Source organism: Lolium rigidum, chromosome 2 (genome assembly GCF_022539505.1).
Source record: "Lolium rigidum isolate FL_2022 chromosome 2, APGP_CSIRO_Lrig_0.1, whole genome shotgun sequence".
In the NCBI taxonomy this organism is placed as follows: Eukaryota; Viridiplantae; Streptophyta; class Magnoliopsida; order Poales; family Poaceae; genus Lolium; species Lolium rigidum.
Genome location: NC_061509.1, coordinates 200675241 through 200687320, shown reverse-complemented (window position 1 = coordinate 200687320; position 12080 = coordinate 200675241).

Sequence of the window (12080 nt, the reverse complement as noted above, 5' to 3'; positions counted from 1 at the left end):
GTCGACGCCGTAGAGGAAGACGACGACGATATATCCTCGCACGATTTTTAAAGCAGCCGAAACGGTATTTGGTTCGGGCTGGGCTGCACCTGGGCTGTGGTGGTGGGTTGGTCCTGGGCTCAGCTGCTGGGCTGCACGGCCAGGTAAGCCCCCTTTTCTTTTTATCTCTTTTCTATTTTCTGTTTTTATTTTCTGTTTTGAATTTGTTATTTGAATTCAAATTTGAATTCTGTTTTGTTTTGTAGGTTCTTAAACATTTGAATATCAGTATAACTTGATAACCATGCTCACTGTATAATCTTGTTATTTAAACAAATATTTAGTTTAGGATTTAATTAATATCTTGTGAGGCTTGAGTAAAATATAAATGGTTTAGTTATTTATTTCAATTCCCTTTTTAATTTAGGAACCAGATCTATTTAAATGATTTGAAATTTAGAACATGTGCATGGTGAACACATTTTATTTTTCTAGTGCTTAACCATAGTGATCACTCACATATAATTTAATTATGGCTAGGGTTTAACAAATGGTAGAGGAAATGGAATTGGTTCATGATTTTATGTGAATGATAGTTCTTAAGTTTTTAAGAAGATGGTTAAGAAAGTTCTATACTCACTAATCTGTTTTTAGTAAACTTTAGCTTGAACTAATTAAGATGGATCCTATGTTTATAATTAGCAATGCATTTGCTAATGATGGTTTAATTTATAGAACACTACTTCATTTGGTCTACTAGGATGGAAAGGTAGAGTTCAATATTTTATGTGAAGTAATTCCTAGGTGAAAGGTTTAGGGTTTTGGTGATGCTCCACCAATTGAAGTATAAAATAGGCATGAGGTATGGCAGGGTTCTAATTATAATCCAAGTTAATCCATGGGTTGGAATTCAAATGAAGTTTAGGGTTTAAGTGGTGATCACCAATGTGATACACAACTAGGATTAGAATATGAGCATAAGCTTTGGTTATGTTTCACTAATAGAACATGGCTTTCATCTACAAGATTAAAGGTTGGTTTAAACAAGTAAGATGTAATACTACTCTAAAATTCTCTAGGATAGACATGGCTATGGTTAGCATTTATAATCTCTCTCACTTCTAAATGTTTTGTAATAGCCTAAGGTCCTACTCAAGATACGATGATATGATCCTCTAAATATATGGTTTGCCTAGGGATTCTACCTTGCAATATTATGTAGCTTGTTCTTCAGGAAATCTGATAAACCTTCATCTTGTGGTATGCTTCCACCTCCTAGCTTCTTCATCTTGATCCTAGCTAATTCACATGGAGTGGCTCTATGTGTTTGTTCCCATGTATCATGGTACTTGATGAGCAAATGGATGAAGGGATGTGGCTCTATTTATAGGCTTGGGCAAGCTCTAGTATCATGACACATAGGTGGTGACTCTTGATTTGGTTTGATGAGTAAGGTGCTTGGTTGTCATGCCCTCATCCATAGCAATCCTTTGAGCATGAGGTGGCAAAGCTTGGAAAACAAGTCATGTAGATATTTTCATCCTATGTGGCAAGATCATTATCCTCTCATATGCTTTATTTTTGGATAGCCAAGTGGCATTTGCTACTAAATATCATGTGGATGGTTTTATTATTGTGGATGAGTCATCATACCATGTATGATTGTATTTATGTTATAATAGTATTCAAAAGGTCAAGTTTGAGGGTTATTTCTCCATTTTGGATAGTTGGTGTTTGATTTCACCAAGGCATGATCATATGAGTTTCAAAATACTCATAGTTAGTTTTATTCAAATAGTTTGAACTATAATTTGTAATGTAAATGGATTTAGTTTTATGATATTCCATGTATTTAATAAGTTATGATTTAAATAAGAATGTGTGGCTTTTATGCACTTTAGACCCTGTGGTTTAACTTATTTATAAGTGAATTAAATTACACACAAAGGTAGTTGCTAACTTTTAAGTGTTAATAAGTTAGGGTTTGATTCTTATAGAATGTGTTGTTGTAAATATAATTCCATTTGATCTAATCCATAGATCAAATCATCTCTACCCAAAATAAGGTTTTGGCAAAGATCACAGTGAAGTTTATAGCGCTTGACTTGATGATCTACTTCAGTTCCAGCAAGTCAAGTGAAACTTCAGTTACTGTGGTAAGTTTTGTTTGAAGCGCGAAAATTCCCCGGATTTTCTATGCATGAATGCAATGCACACTTTGGTGTTCTCTCATTTTATAGCCTCTAAACCTGGGATATTACAGCCTCTCCCCCTTAAACTGAACTTCGTCCCGAAGTTCGAACGCTCTCATGTTTCGGAATGTTGAAATGTCTTGAACAGATCACCATCCTTCAACTCCATGGTGATCACACTAGATATAATTGGATATATCCCTTATCCAGATCCTTCCTGGAATCTTCGAATGACTGGCACTGATATTTTCTTCAATTCTATGGTTTCTTCCAACACTCTAAGCTTATAGGCTTACTCTCCAAAGATTCTTGGATTAGGACATCTTCTTATGCTAATGGACTTTACTAATGGTTGTGGTGACATCTTCCTATTTGGGTACTCAAAGCTTGGTTCTACTAGCTGCGGTAATCCAGCTGCGTTGTAATATGGCACTATGGTGTACCAGCTGCGATGTTCAAACCTCGATTCTAAAGGATTCATTTAAAGCAGGGTATTGTTTTTCCTTACTACCATAACGAAAGTAATGGTACTTCGTAAGGTGTTTACAATAGGCATGGTCCAGGTTGTTTAGTCATACGAATGGATTAGACTCATTTAGTCCATCCAATCATGGCTTCTAGTTTTAAGCTAGTTATCTTCCTTTTGGTTTCTTTAGGTTCCATGAAAGGAATCTTTCTAATAATCATTAGTTTTGGTATAGTCAAAGTCCTTTGTATAGTATCTTTTTAGGCTTTGATTTTCCTCCGATAACTTCTTCATCCAACTTCATTATCTTGGACTTACTTGAGTTCTCTTGGTTTTGAGTAATTACAATTACCCACTCAAGTTAAGGTCTAACCTTTACTTCCTCGAGATATGAACCTCGGCTTCTGGTCTGACAACCTCCTGAGAGTATGATTATATGGGTACTTCCCAACAACCTTATAAATATAAGATCGGACTTCCTCTCAGTTCAGACCTTCTTCCTGGTCCATCATACTCCAAATATTATATCTTAATACCTCTCATTCAACCTTCCTCTCCCCCTTGGAGTTTACTAATGATCTTCCAACTTCCTTTCTTCTAATCATTAAACTCCAAGGTTAGGTAGTTGGTTTAAGTCTGGTTTATATTTTATACCTTTCTAAAGTTTCACGAAGAATTCTTTGCGGTGTATCCACACAGTTGTGGATATCCGATGTGAATCCTCCAACTAAATATTTACCAGCTATGGAATACCAGCTGTAAAATATTAGCTGCGGAATTCCCCCTTTCTTTTAGGGTAAAGAAATGTTCAGGCTGTGGCTATCTGGTACCAGCTGCAGACTACCTAGTACCAGATGTGGCTTATTGGATACCAGCTGTAGCTATGTTATGGTTCTAGTCAATATCTACTTACCAGCTATGGCTACTTACATAGTTTTTGTTAAGATGTACCTCACTTCACATACTTTCTCTTCATGATTATCCTATATCAGCTGCGGTCTTATTATACCAGCTACGACTTCACTTGTCTATTTTCCTTCTTCTAGGGTTTGTTTTGCAAGATAACCACTTGTTGACACTATGAAAATAGTATTATAAGTGACTTCACTTGCATTCCCTTCTTCCATAATGAATATGGCTCTACTTCTACTGCTCCATATTCACTATTTTTCTCACTTTTATGGTACTTCCATGTTGAAATACTCCTTGATTAAGGATAAAAGTGAGTTTTGATTGGTCTTTCCTTTAGAGTATTGTGGTTGCTTCCCACAATTTGACTTCCTTCATCTAGTGAACCTTCATCTTTTCTTCAAAATCTCCAGAATTCGTCACTTCCTCACCCGAATACCTTTACCCTCTAGATCTATAACATCAAGTAAGAGCTTGATATTGCAACATGCATTTGCATATCAAAGTCAAACTTCATGTATGGATCTAGTCAAACAATGAAAATCCAATAAAATCCAAGAAAATCCAGTTTTGTGTTTATAATACACATCCTTCTATGCCTGAATATAAAAGTTGGGTAAGACATCCCTAAACATCAGGTTCAGATGTGTAGTATATAACACCACATAAGATAGGTTTAGGTCGTGATACTTAGCACGAATACGTGAATTTCTACTATTTGTCTCAACATTTATCTTAATTGCACATTTGCAATGAGACAAACTTGAAACAAAAAGGCTTGGGATAGTTGAAGTTAACCCAGTTTTCTTTGGAAGTACTATCAAAATAGTATACCATATATATGTGCTATTGAGGACTACTTCCTAAAATACAATTAGTTCTAACATGTCTACTCTAAACGCATGATTGTTTCGAATATACCACCTATAACTCTAGGATTTCTCTATGTGATATGCTCTAAATAAGCCTTCTTAAAATTAAGGACTATGGTTCCAACATACTTGGTACAGTTATTAGGATTTTAAGGCCTAAGCTTTCGAACTATTCCCTAAATCCTACTCCTTATCATCCTTTTGTTATCGTACTTATGATGTTCTACTCCATCATACCATGATTCTCAAGTGAATCATATATGATTACCTAGTTTATTATTGAAAGTAGACTTCTGTAACTCCTATCACTCTTTCTTACCTCCTATGATTGACTCATCATAGACATATACTACCTTATATAACTTATCTCCCTTACTTAACATCAGTCATTTGACATTTTAAATGACTCTTACTTAACCATACTTGTATTGGTATACTTCTTCCAATAGGATATCTTCCTTATGGTTGTATCCTCTCTTTGGACTACCATGTGTTGTATACCAACCGTGGTCTACTACCACCCATTATCTTAAGCTTCAATGGTGTTCTAGTTATTTGGAATGAAGCAAGATAACTAACTAACTTTACTTAAGAAATATAGATTAGAAAGATTGACTCAAGTGTGTCAGGATTATTCTCAAGTGAATACCCATCTCAAGTCAAAAGAGTAGTTGGTTTAACTAATACAACTTCCTATAGACACTACCAAACCTATAGGTCTCCTTTAAAGGGTTTTAATCCTAGGGTCAAAGCATTTGCTCTGATACCAGTTGTGGTGACCCGGCAGTACCACCGCATGGTGTAGTACACAAGTCGTTGACATAACACAAGTGAAACACCGTTCCACCCATATTACATCTCTCGAGTGGTACAACGAAACATATGCGAGTCCAAGGTATGTCTATAGAAGTACACACGAGCTGTTTACATAAGATCAACACAACCTCCTACTTTACGAGTGAGGTAAAACTTCAAATAAAGCTCCAGAAGAACGACTCGTAGTCTATCTTATTGCTAACTCAAGTTTAAGAGCTACTTGGCTTGCTATAGAAATCTAGCTACTTAGGTGCTATGATTAGGGAAAGGTTCCCTTCTATTACTAGTCTAGGTTTCCATTATAGCTGATGCAGAAGTTGACTCCATTGACTTCTTTGATTGGATTCTTCATCTCGTTGCGGTTGACTCCTTTGTCTTCGAGTTCCACGGTAGTTTCTCCTTCGGTGCATTGCTCTAAGAAGGGGGTTCAAACGAGATAGAATGAGTACGAGCGTACTCAGCAAGTTCATATTAGGAAATATGTGTATCATGCACTAGCTACAGCCATAGACCAGAAAGTCATAGGCCAATGCAAGTTTTTGTAAACATTCCTTCAAAAGGTTTATTTTATTCTGAAAACTATGCCCGTCAGTCTTCACAGGTTGACCAGAACTTCGTGGAGTTCCTTTCCTGCCGCGTTCGCAGTTCCCTTCCCGGAACAGGGAGTGACAGTCACAATTCAGTATCCTCTGCAGAGGTGCGTTACTTTTCCCACAAGAGATCTCACCCTTTTTGCCATCCGCGGGGACTTGCCCCCGTTCACACTTCCTTTGGTGTGAGGCCAGGTATAAAGATCCAAGCCCACACCGCCTTCTCCGCGACTGCAAACCCACCCTTTTGTCCACCCGCACACCTCCGGTAGACTTCCCCGATAATACGGCTTTACTCATGGTGTACTTTGGACAATCCTTCATAGATCGGAAGAGATTAACATCACCAATGGATGGGGATTTAAAAGGATTTCCCAACCTATTGCGGCAGTGCCTCCAGCACCCCACCGTCTCTCCGATCCGTTGGCGTGCGTAAGGGAAAAGATACAGCTGGCTTCCCCAGAGCCATTATAGATCTCATGGTCAACGCGGTTTGTACGGCGCTAGAATCACCGGACGGCATTGGTAATTAATCCTAGGGTGATATAACCCATTGCAATGGAACCTCCACCATATCAACACATACCATGGTTCCATTGCCCACCACATAGTCATATTCATAATTGTAAAATAATACTTTGCTTTTCAATGCATGAGTGATAAGTATAGTACTTTGCATATAATTTGATAGAAATAATCAAATGACATGAGCAAGCGATGAACTTGCCTTTCTTGACTGCAAGATTATGCAGGCAAAAGCTTCGATACGTGAGAACTCCAAATGCTGAAATACCATCATCGTCCGGTAAGGACAATGTTTAAAGAACTGGCAATAATGCTACAATGCATAGTATGAGATGCAATCGTCCCGAGCGTAACCTAATCCCGATGATTTAAGATTAATGAGTTGTACAGATTTCTTTAGGGTGTGTTGCACTTTTAGAATGGTTCTCAAACAAGGTTCTTATTAGGGTTTGGTTATATTAGCATCATAATCAAGTGATATAAGACATCATAACAAGTACACACATAAAGAATAGTAGTGGAATAATATGTGAAGAACAGTTGTCAATTTTAAGTTCTACAGGACATGGTTGATGATTACTTATATTATACTTCGAAAGAATAACTTTTGAAGAACATGTTGTTTAAGAATTAATGAGTATTTCAAAGAAGGATTAGGGCTTCTATGGTTTGATTGACATTTGTACTTCAAAAGAGTAACTTTTGAAGAACAGGTTAAATAAGGATATGAACTACTATACATAGGATTTATGTAACTCTAGAGTTTACTATTGGGTTCATTTAATTTCACTAATAGGAACTAGTTGGTTCTTAACTTGGAATGGGTTTCTATATAGCAAGTATTGGTAGGTTTATTGCTATGGTTTCTCCTAAGCATCATATCAAAGGATGGTTATCAAGGTGTTGCTATGAGTTAGGGTTTACTATGACCTCATATTTGCTTTACCAAATAATCTCTAATAGTTTCTAAGCTAAGTGGTTTATCAATTCCTAAGTAAGGTTTAGTTGGATAGGAACATGTGATGTGATTTGCTACACAAGGTTGGTATTAGGGTTTATCATCATGGTTTAACTAGGGTTTAATGATTGAGGTTGATCTTAAGGGTATGGTATATAGGAGTGGTGATCAATGGTACTAATTCAATTAACAAGCTAGGGTTTATACCTAGGTGATACTAGTGCATCATGTAGGTTTTAATTAAGAATAGGAACATGAAATGATAATCTCATGTGACTTGGTTTTATGCTAGTGGATCCTAAGCATGTATTCAATTGTTGCTAATTAGGGTTCTATATGTCAAGTAAATCTCCCATGATCCTATGTGACACATATCTAGGGTTTTAGAGTTGGTTCTAAGGTGGAATGATCACATGAAATAATGGGATCCAGTGTCTTACTCAATTTGAAACTAGGGTTTCTAAATTATGGTACAACTCCTAAAATGATGATTGGGAATATAGGTGTGGTAACTAACTACTTTGAAGCATAATTAGTAATGGTTTGACATTTTATTAACTTCCACAAGAATTAATAATTAGGGTAACTCTTAATTAGGTTTAATTCAGAGATAAGGGTTTAACAATTAAAACAAGTACTAATTAGGGTTTAATTGGAAATCAGGGTTTCCTAATTATTATTAGGTTTTAAAATAATAATAACTTGTTAACTAAGAATGCTTAAGTAAGTAAGTTTTGATTTACCAAAATAATATTGGCTTATAATATTTTCTTGAGGTTTTACTATTTAAAGAAAATGGTGAATGGTAATTTGCAATTTAGGGTTTATGAATTACCACTAATAATTAAGTAAATGTAAATATGATAAATAAAATTGATCTTAACATTTTACTTAGTTACTGAATAGTCAAAATTTAATTTTGAAACTTCACTAATTATTGAATTAAAATTGTATTGTAAATAAATGAAATGGCATAATTAATAAGGTTAAAAATAAATGGATTTTTATTTTGTCACACATTTTTGTTTTATATTTTATTTGGGTAGAGTTTATTTTTGTGATCATTTTGATATATTATTCATATTTTTCTGAGTTGAAATGAATTTTATATGATTTTGCAAAGTTTCGTCATTTCATCGCTTTTTAAATTAAACGGAAAATACGAAACATACCGGTTCGGGTTACACACACGAGACCGACGAGTGGGGCCTAAGTACACGTCGGATGCCACGCGAGCAAAGACCGGTCAAAATGGACTCGAGGTCGTTGACCTCCCCGACGTTTAAACGCCGGCGGCCAGAGCACGGTGGCGCCGCCGCTAAAAGGCTTCCCTGGATGCGTGGTTGATACTAAACGAACGAGAAGAAGACGAGGAACACGATGGTGGTGTTGGTTTGGCGAGGGAATCACCGGAACCATGTCGGAGAACATGTCCCGCGGCGGTGCTCTCCGGTGAACTATCGATCGAGGGCTACAGAGGGTTCTAGGAAGCAAGATCCGGCTCTTTAGATGTGCAAGCTTACCCCGAACATGATGGCGTGGTCGACGACGACGATTGCCGACGGAGACGAGCTCGATTTCACCATTACCGGCGAGGTACCGCAAAAGGGAATCTTCAAATTTGCGTTGCTCGCGACTTCCCCTTGATGCTGGACTCTTCCCAGATGATCTACACGCCAAGGCGCACCTCCTCGAGCATGCGCCGGAGGCTGAGGTGGCTCCTACCGCCGTGTTCTTGCTCGACACCGGCGACAGAAAGTGGAAGAATGCGAGAGATAGAGGATGACTGAGAGAGAATGGATGGGCGGCGAGGTTCTAGGGTTTCCTGGAGAATCTCCAGGCATATTTATAGAGCTCGGCGAGGTCGAATTGGTAAGTTCACCGCCGGCGACGGCCGAGATGTGGCGGTGTCATTGGTACCGCAAATGAGCACGAATCGAGATGTTTTTTGGATAGGCTCGGACGCGAGAGGATTTGGGCGCGGTTCTGAGATTTCGACGACGTCCGGGCGTCCTTATCGCCGTCGTGGTCGTGGCCTCATCGGCGCAGGCGCGCTCGTCGACGCCGTAGAGGAAGACGACGACGATATATCCTCGCACGATTTTTAAAGCAGCCGAAACGGTATTTGGTTCGGACCGGGCTGCACCTGGGCTGTGGTGGTGGGTTGGTCCCGGGCTCAGCTCGCTCGGGCTGCACGGTCAGGTAAGCCCCTTTTCTTTTTATCTCTTTTCTATTTTCTCGTTTTTATTTTCTGTTTTGAATTTGTTATTTGAATTCAAATTTGAATTCTGTTTTGTTTTGTAGGTTCTTAAACATTTGAATATCAGTATAACTTGATAACCATGCTCACTCGTATAATCTTGTTATTTAAACAAATATTTAGTTTAGGATTTAATTAATATCTTGTGAGGCTTGAGTAAAATATAAATGGTTTAGTTATTTATTTCAATTCCCTTTTAATTTAGGAACCAGATCTATTTAAATGATTTGAAATTTAGAACATGTGCATGGTGAACACATTTTATTTTTCTAGTGCTTAACCATAGTGATCACTCACATATAATTTAATTATGGCTAGGGTTTAACAAATGGTAGAGGAAATGGAATTGGTTCATGATTTTATGTGAATGATAGTTCTTAAGTTTTTAAGAAGATGGTTAAGAAAGTTCTATACTCACTAATCTGTTTTTAGTAAACTTTAGCTTGAACTAATTAAGATGGATCCTATGTTTATAATTAGCAATGCATTTGCTAATGATGGTTTAATTTATAGAACACTACTTCATTTGGTCTACTAGGATGGAAAGGTAGAGTTCAATATTTTATGTGAAGTAATTCCTAGGTGAAAGGTTTAGGGTTTTGGTGATGCTCCACCAATTGAAGTATAAAATAGGCATGAGGTATGGCAGGGTTCTAATTATAATCCAAGTTAATCCATGGGTTGGAATTCAAATGAAGTTTAGGGTTTAAGTGGTGATCACCAATGTGATACACAACTAGGATTAGAATATGAGCATAAGCTTTGGTTATGTTTCACTAATAGAACATGGCTTTCATCTACAAGATTAAAGGTTGGTTTAAACAAGTAAGATGTAATACTACTCTAAAATTCTCTAGGATAGACATGGCTATGGTTAGCATTTATAATCTCTCTCACTTCTAAATGTTTTGTAATAGCCTAAGGTCCTACTCAAGATACGATGATATGATCCTCTAAATATATGGTTTGCCTAGGGATTCTACCTTGCAATATTATGTAGCTTGTTCTTCAGGAAATCTGATAAACCTTCATCTTGTGGTATGCTTCCACCTCCTAGCTTCTTCATCTTGATCCTAGCTAATTCACATGGAGTGGCTCTATGTGTTTGTTCCCATGTATCATGGTACTTGATGAGCAAATGGATGAAGGGATGTGGCTCTATTTATAGGCTTGGGCAAGCTCTAGTATCATGACACATAGGTGGTGACTCTTGATTTGGTTTGATGAGTAAGGTGCTTGGTTGTCATGCCCTCATCCATAGCAATCCTTTGAGCATGAGGTGGCAAAGCTTGGAAAACAAGTCATGTAGATATTTTCATCCTATGTGGCAAGATCATTATCCTCTCATATGCTTTATTTTTGGATAGCCAAGTGGCATTTGCTACTAAATATCATGTGGATGGTTTTATTATTGTGGATGAGTCATCATACCATGTATGATTGTATTTATGTTATAATAGTATTCAAAAGGTCAAGTTTGAGGGTTATTTCTCCATTTTGGATAGTTGGTGTTTGATTTCACCAAGGCATGATCATATGAGTTTCAAAATACTCATAGTTAGTTTTATTCAAATAGTTTGAACTATAATTTGTAATGTAAATGGATTTAGTTTTATGATATTCCATGTATTTAATAAGTTATGATTTAAATAAGAATGTGTGGCTTTTATGCACTTTAGACCCCGTGGTTTAACTTATTTATAAGTGAATTAAATTACACACAAAGGTAGTTGCTAACTTTTAAGTGTTAATAAGTTAGGGTTTGATTCTTAAAGAATGTGTTGTTGTAAATATAATTCCATTTGGTCTAATCCATAGATCAAATCATCTCTACCCAAAAATAAGGTTTTGGCAAAGATCACATTGAAGTTTATAGCGCTTGACTTGATGATCTACTTCAATTCCAGCAAGTCAAGTGAAACTTCAGTTACTGTGGTAAGTTTTGTTTGAAGCGCGAAAATTCCCCGGATTTTCTATGCATGAATGCAATGCACACTTTGGTGTTCTCTCATTTTATAGCCTCTAAACCTGGGATATTACAATTCCGCCTTAGATCTGAAAAATTCAAAGCCCACCCAATCTTCCCCTTAGCAGGAAACTATTGTGGAAGACTAATGCAGATCCGCCTGGGTCTCCCAGGTGTTAGAGAAGCAAAGGTGCACTTCGTGCACTTCCTCGCGCACACCGCAAGAACCGCCCCTCCTCAGGATGGTGCCGGACCTATGCAAGTTGAGGATGTGGTGTCGGAGCTCCTGCTCCGGGTCGGCTTGCGTCGGGTGCAGCATTGCGGCCACGCTCGGCCTCCACCACATGTTGTGGTTGGACATCGAAGTTGAGTGTTCTTCTCTAGATCCCGGGGTCTACGCTAGTCGCATGTGGCACTGGCAATACTGGGAGATCTCTCTCACCGACAACTACATGAGTCAGAACTTCCTATGCTCCTCTAGCTCCTTCTTCTGAGCCACCGCGATGCTCTTGCGGTATTCGTCTAGCTCTTCCGCATTCGCGGTTGA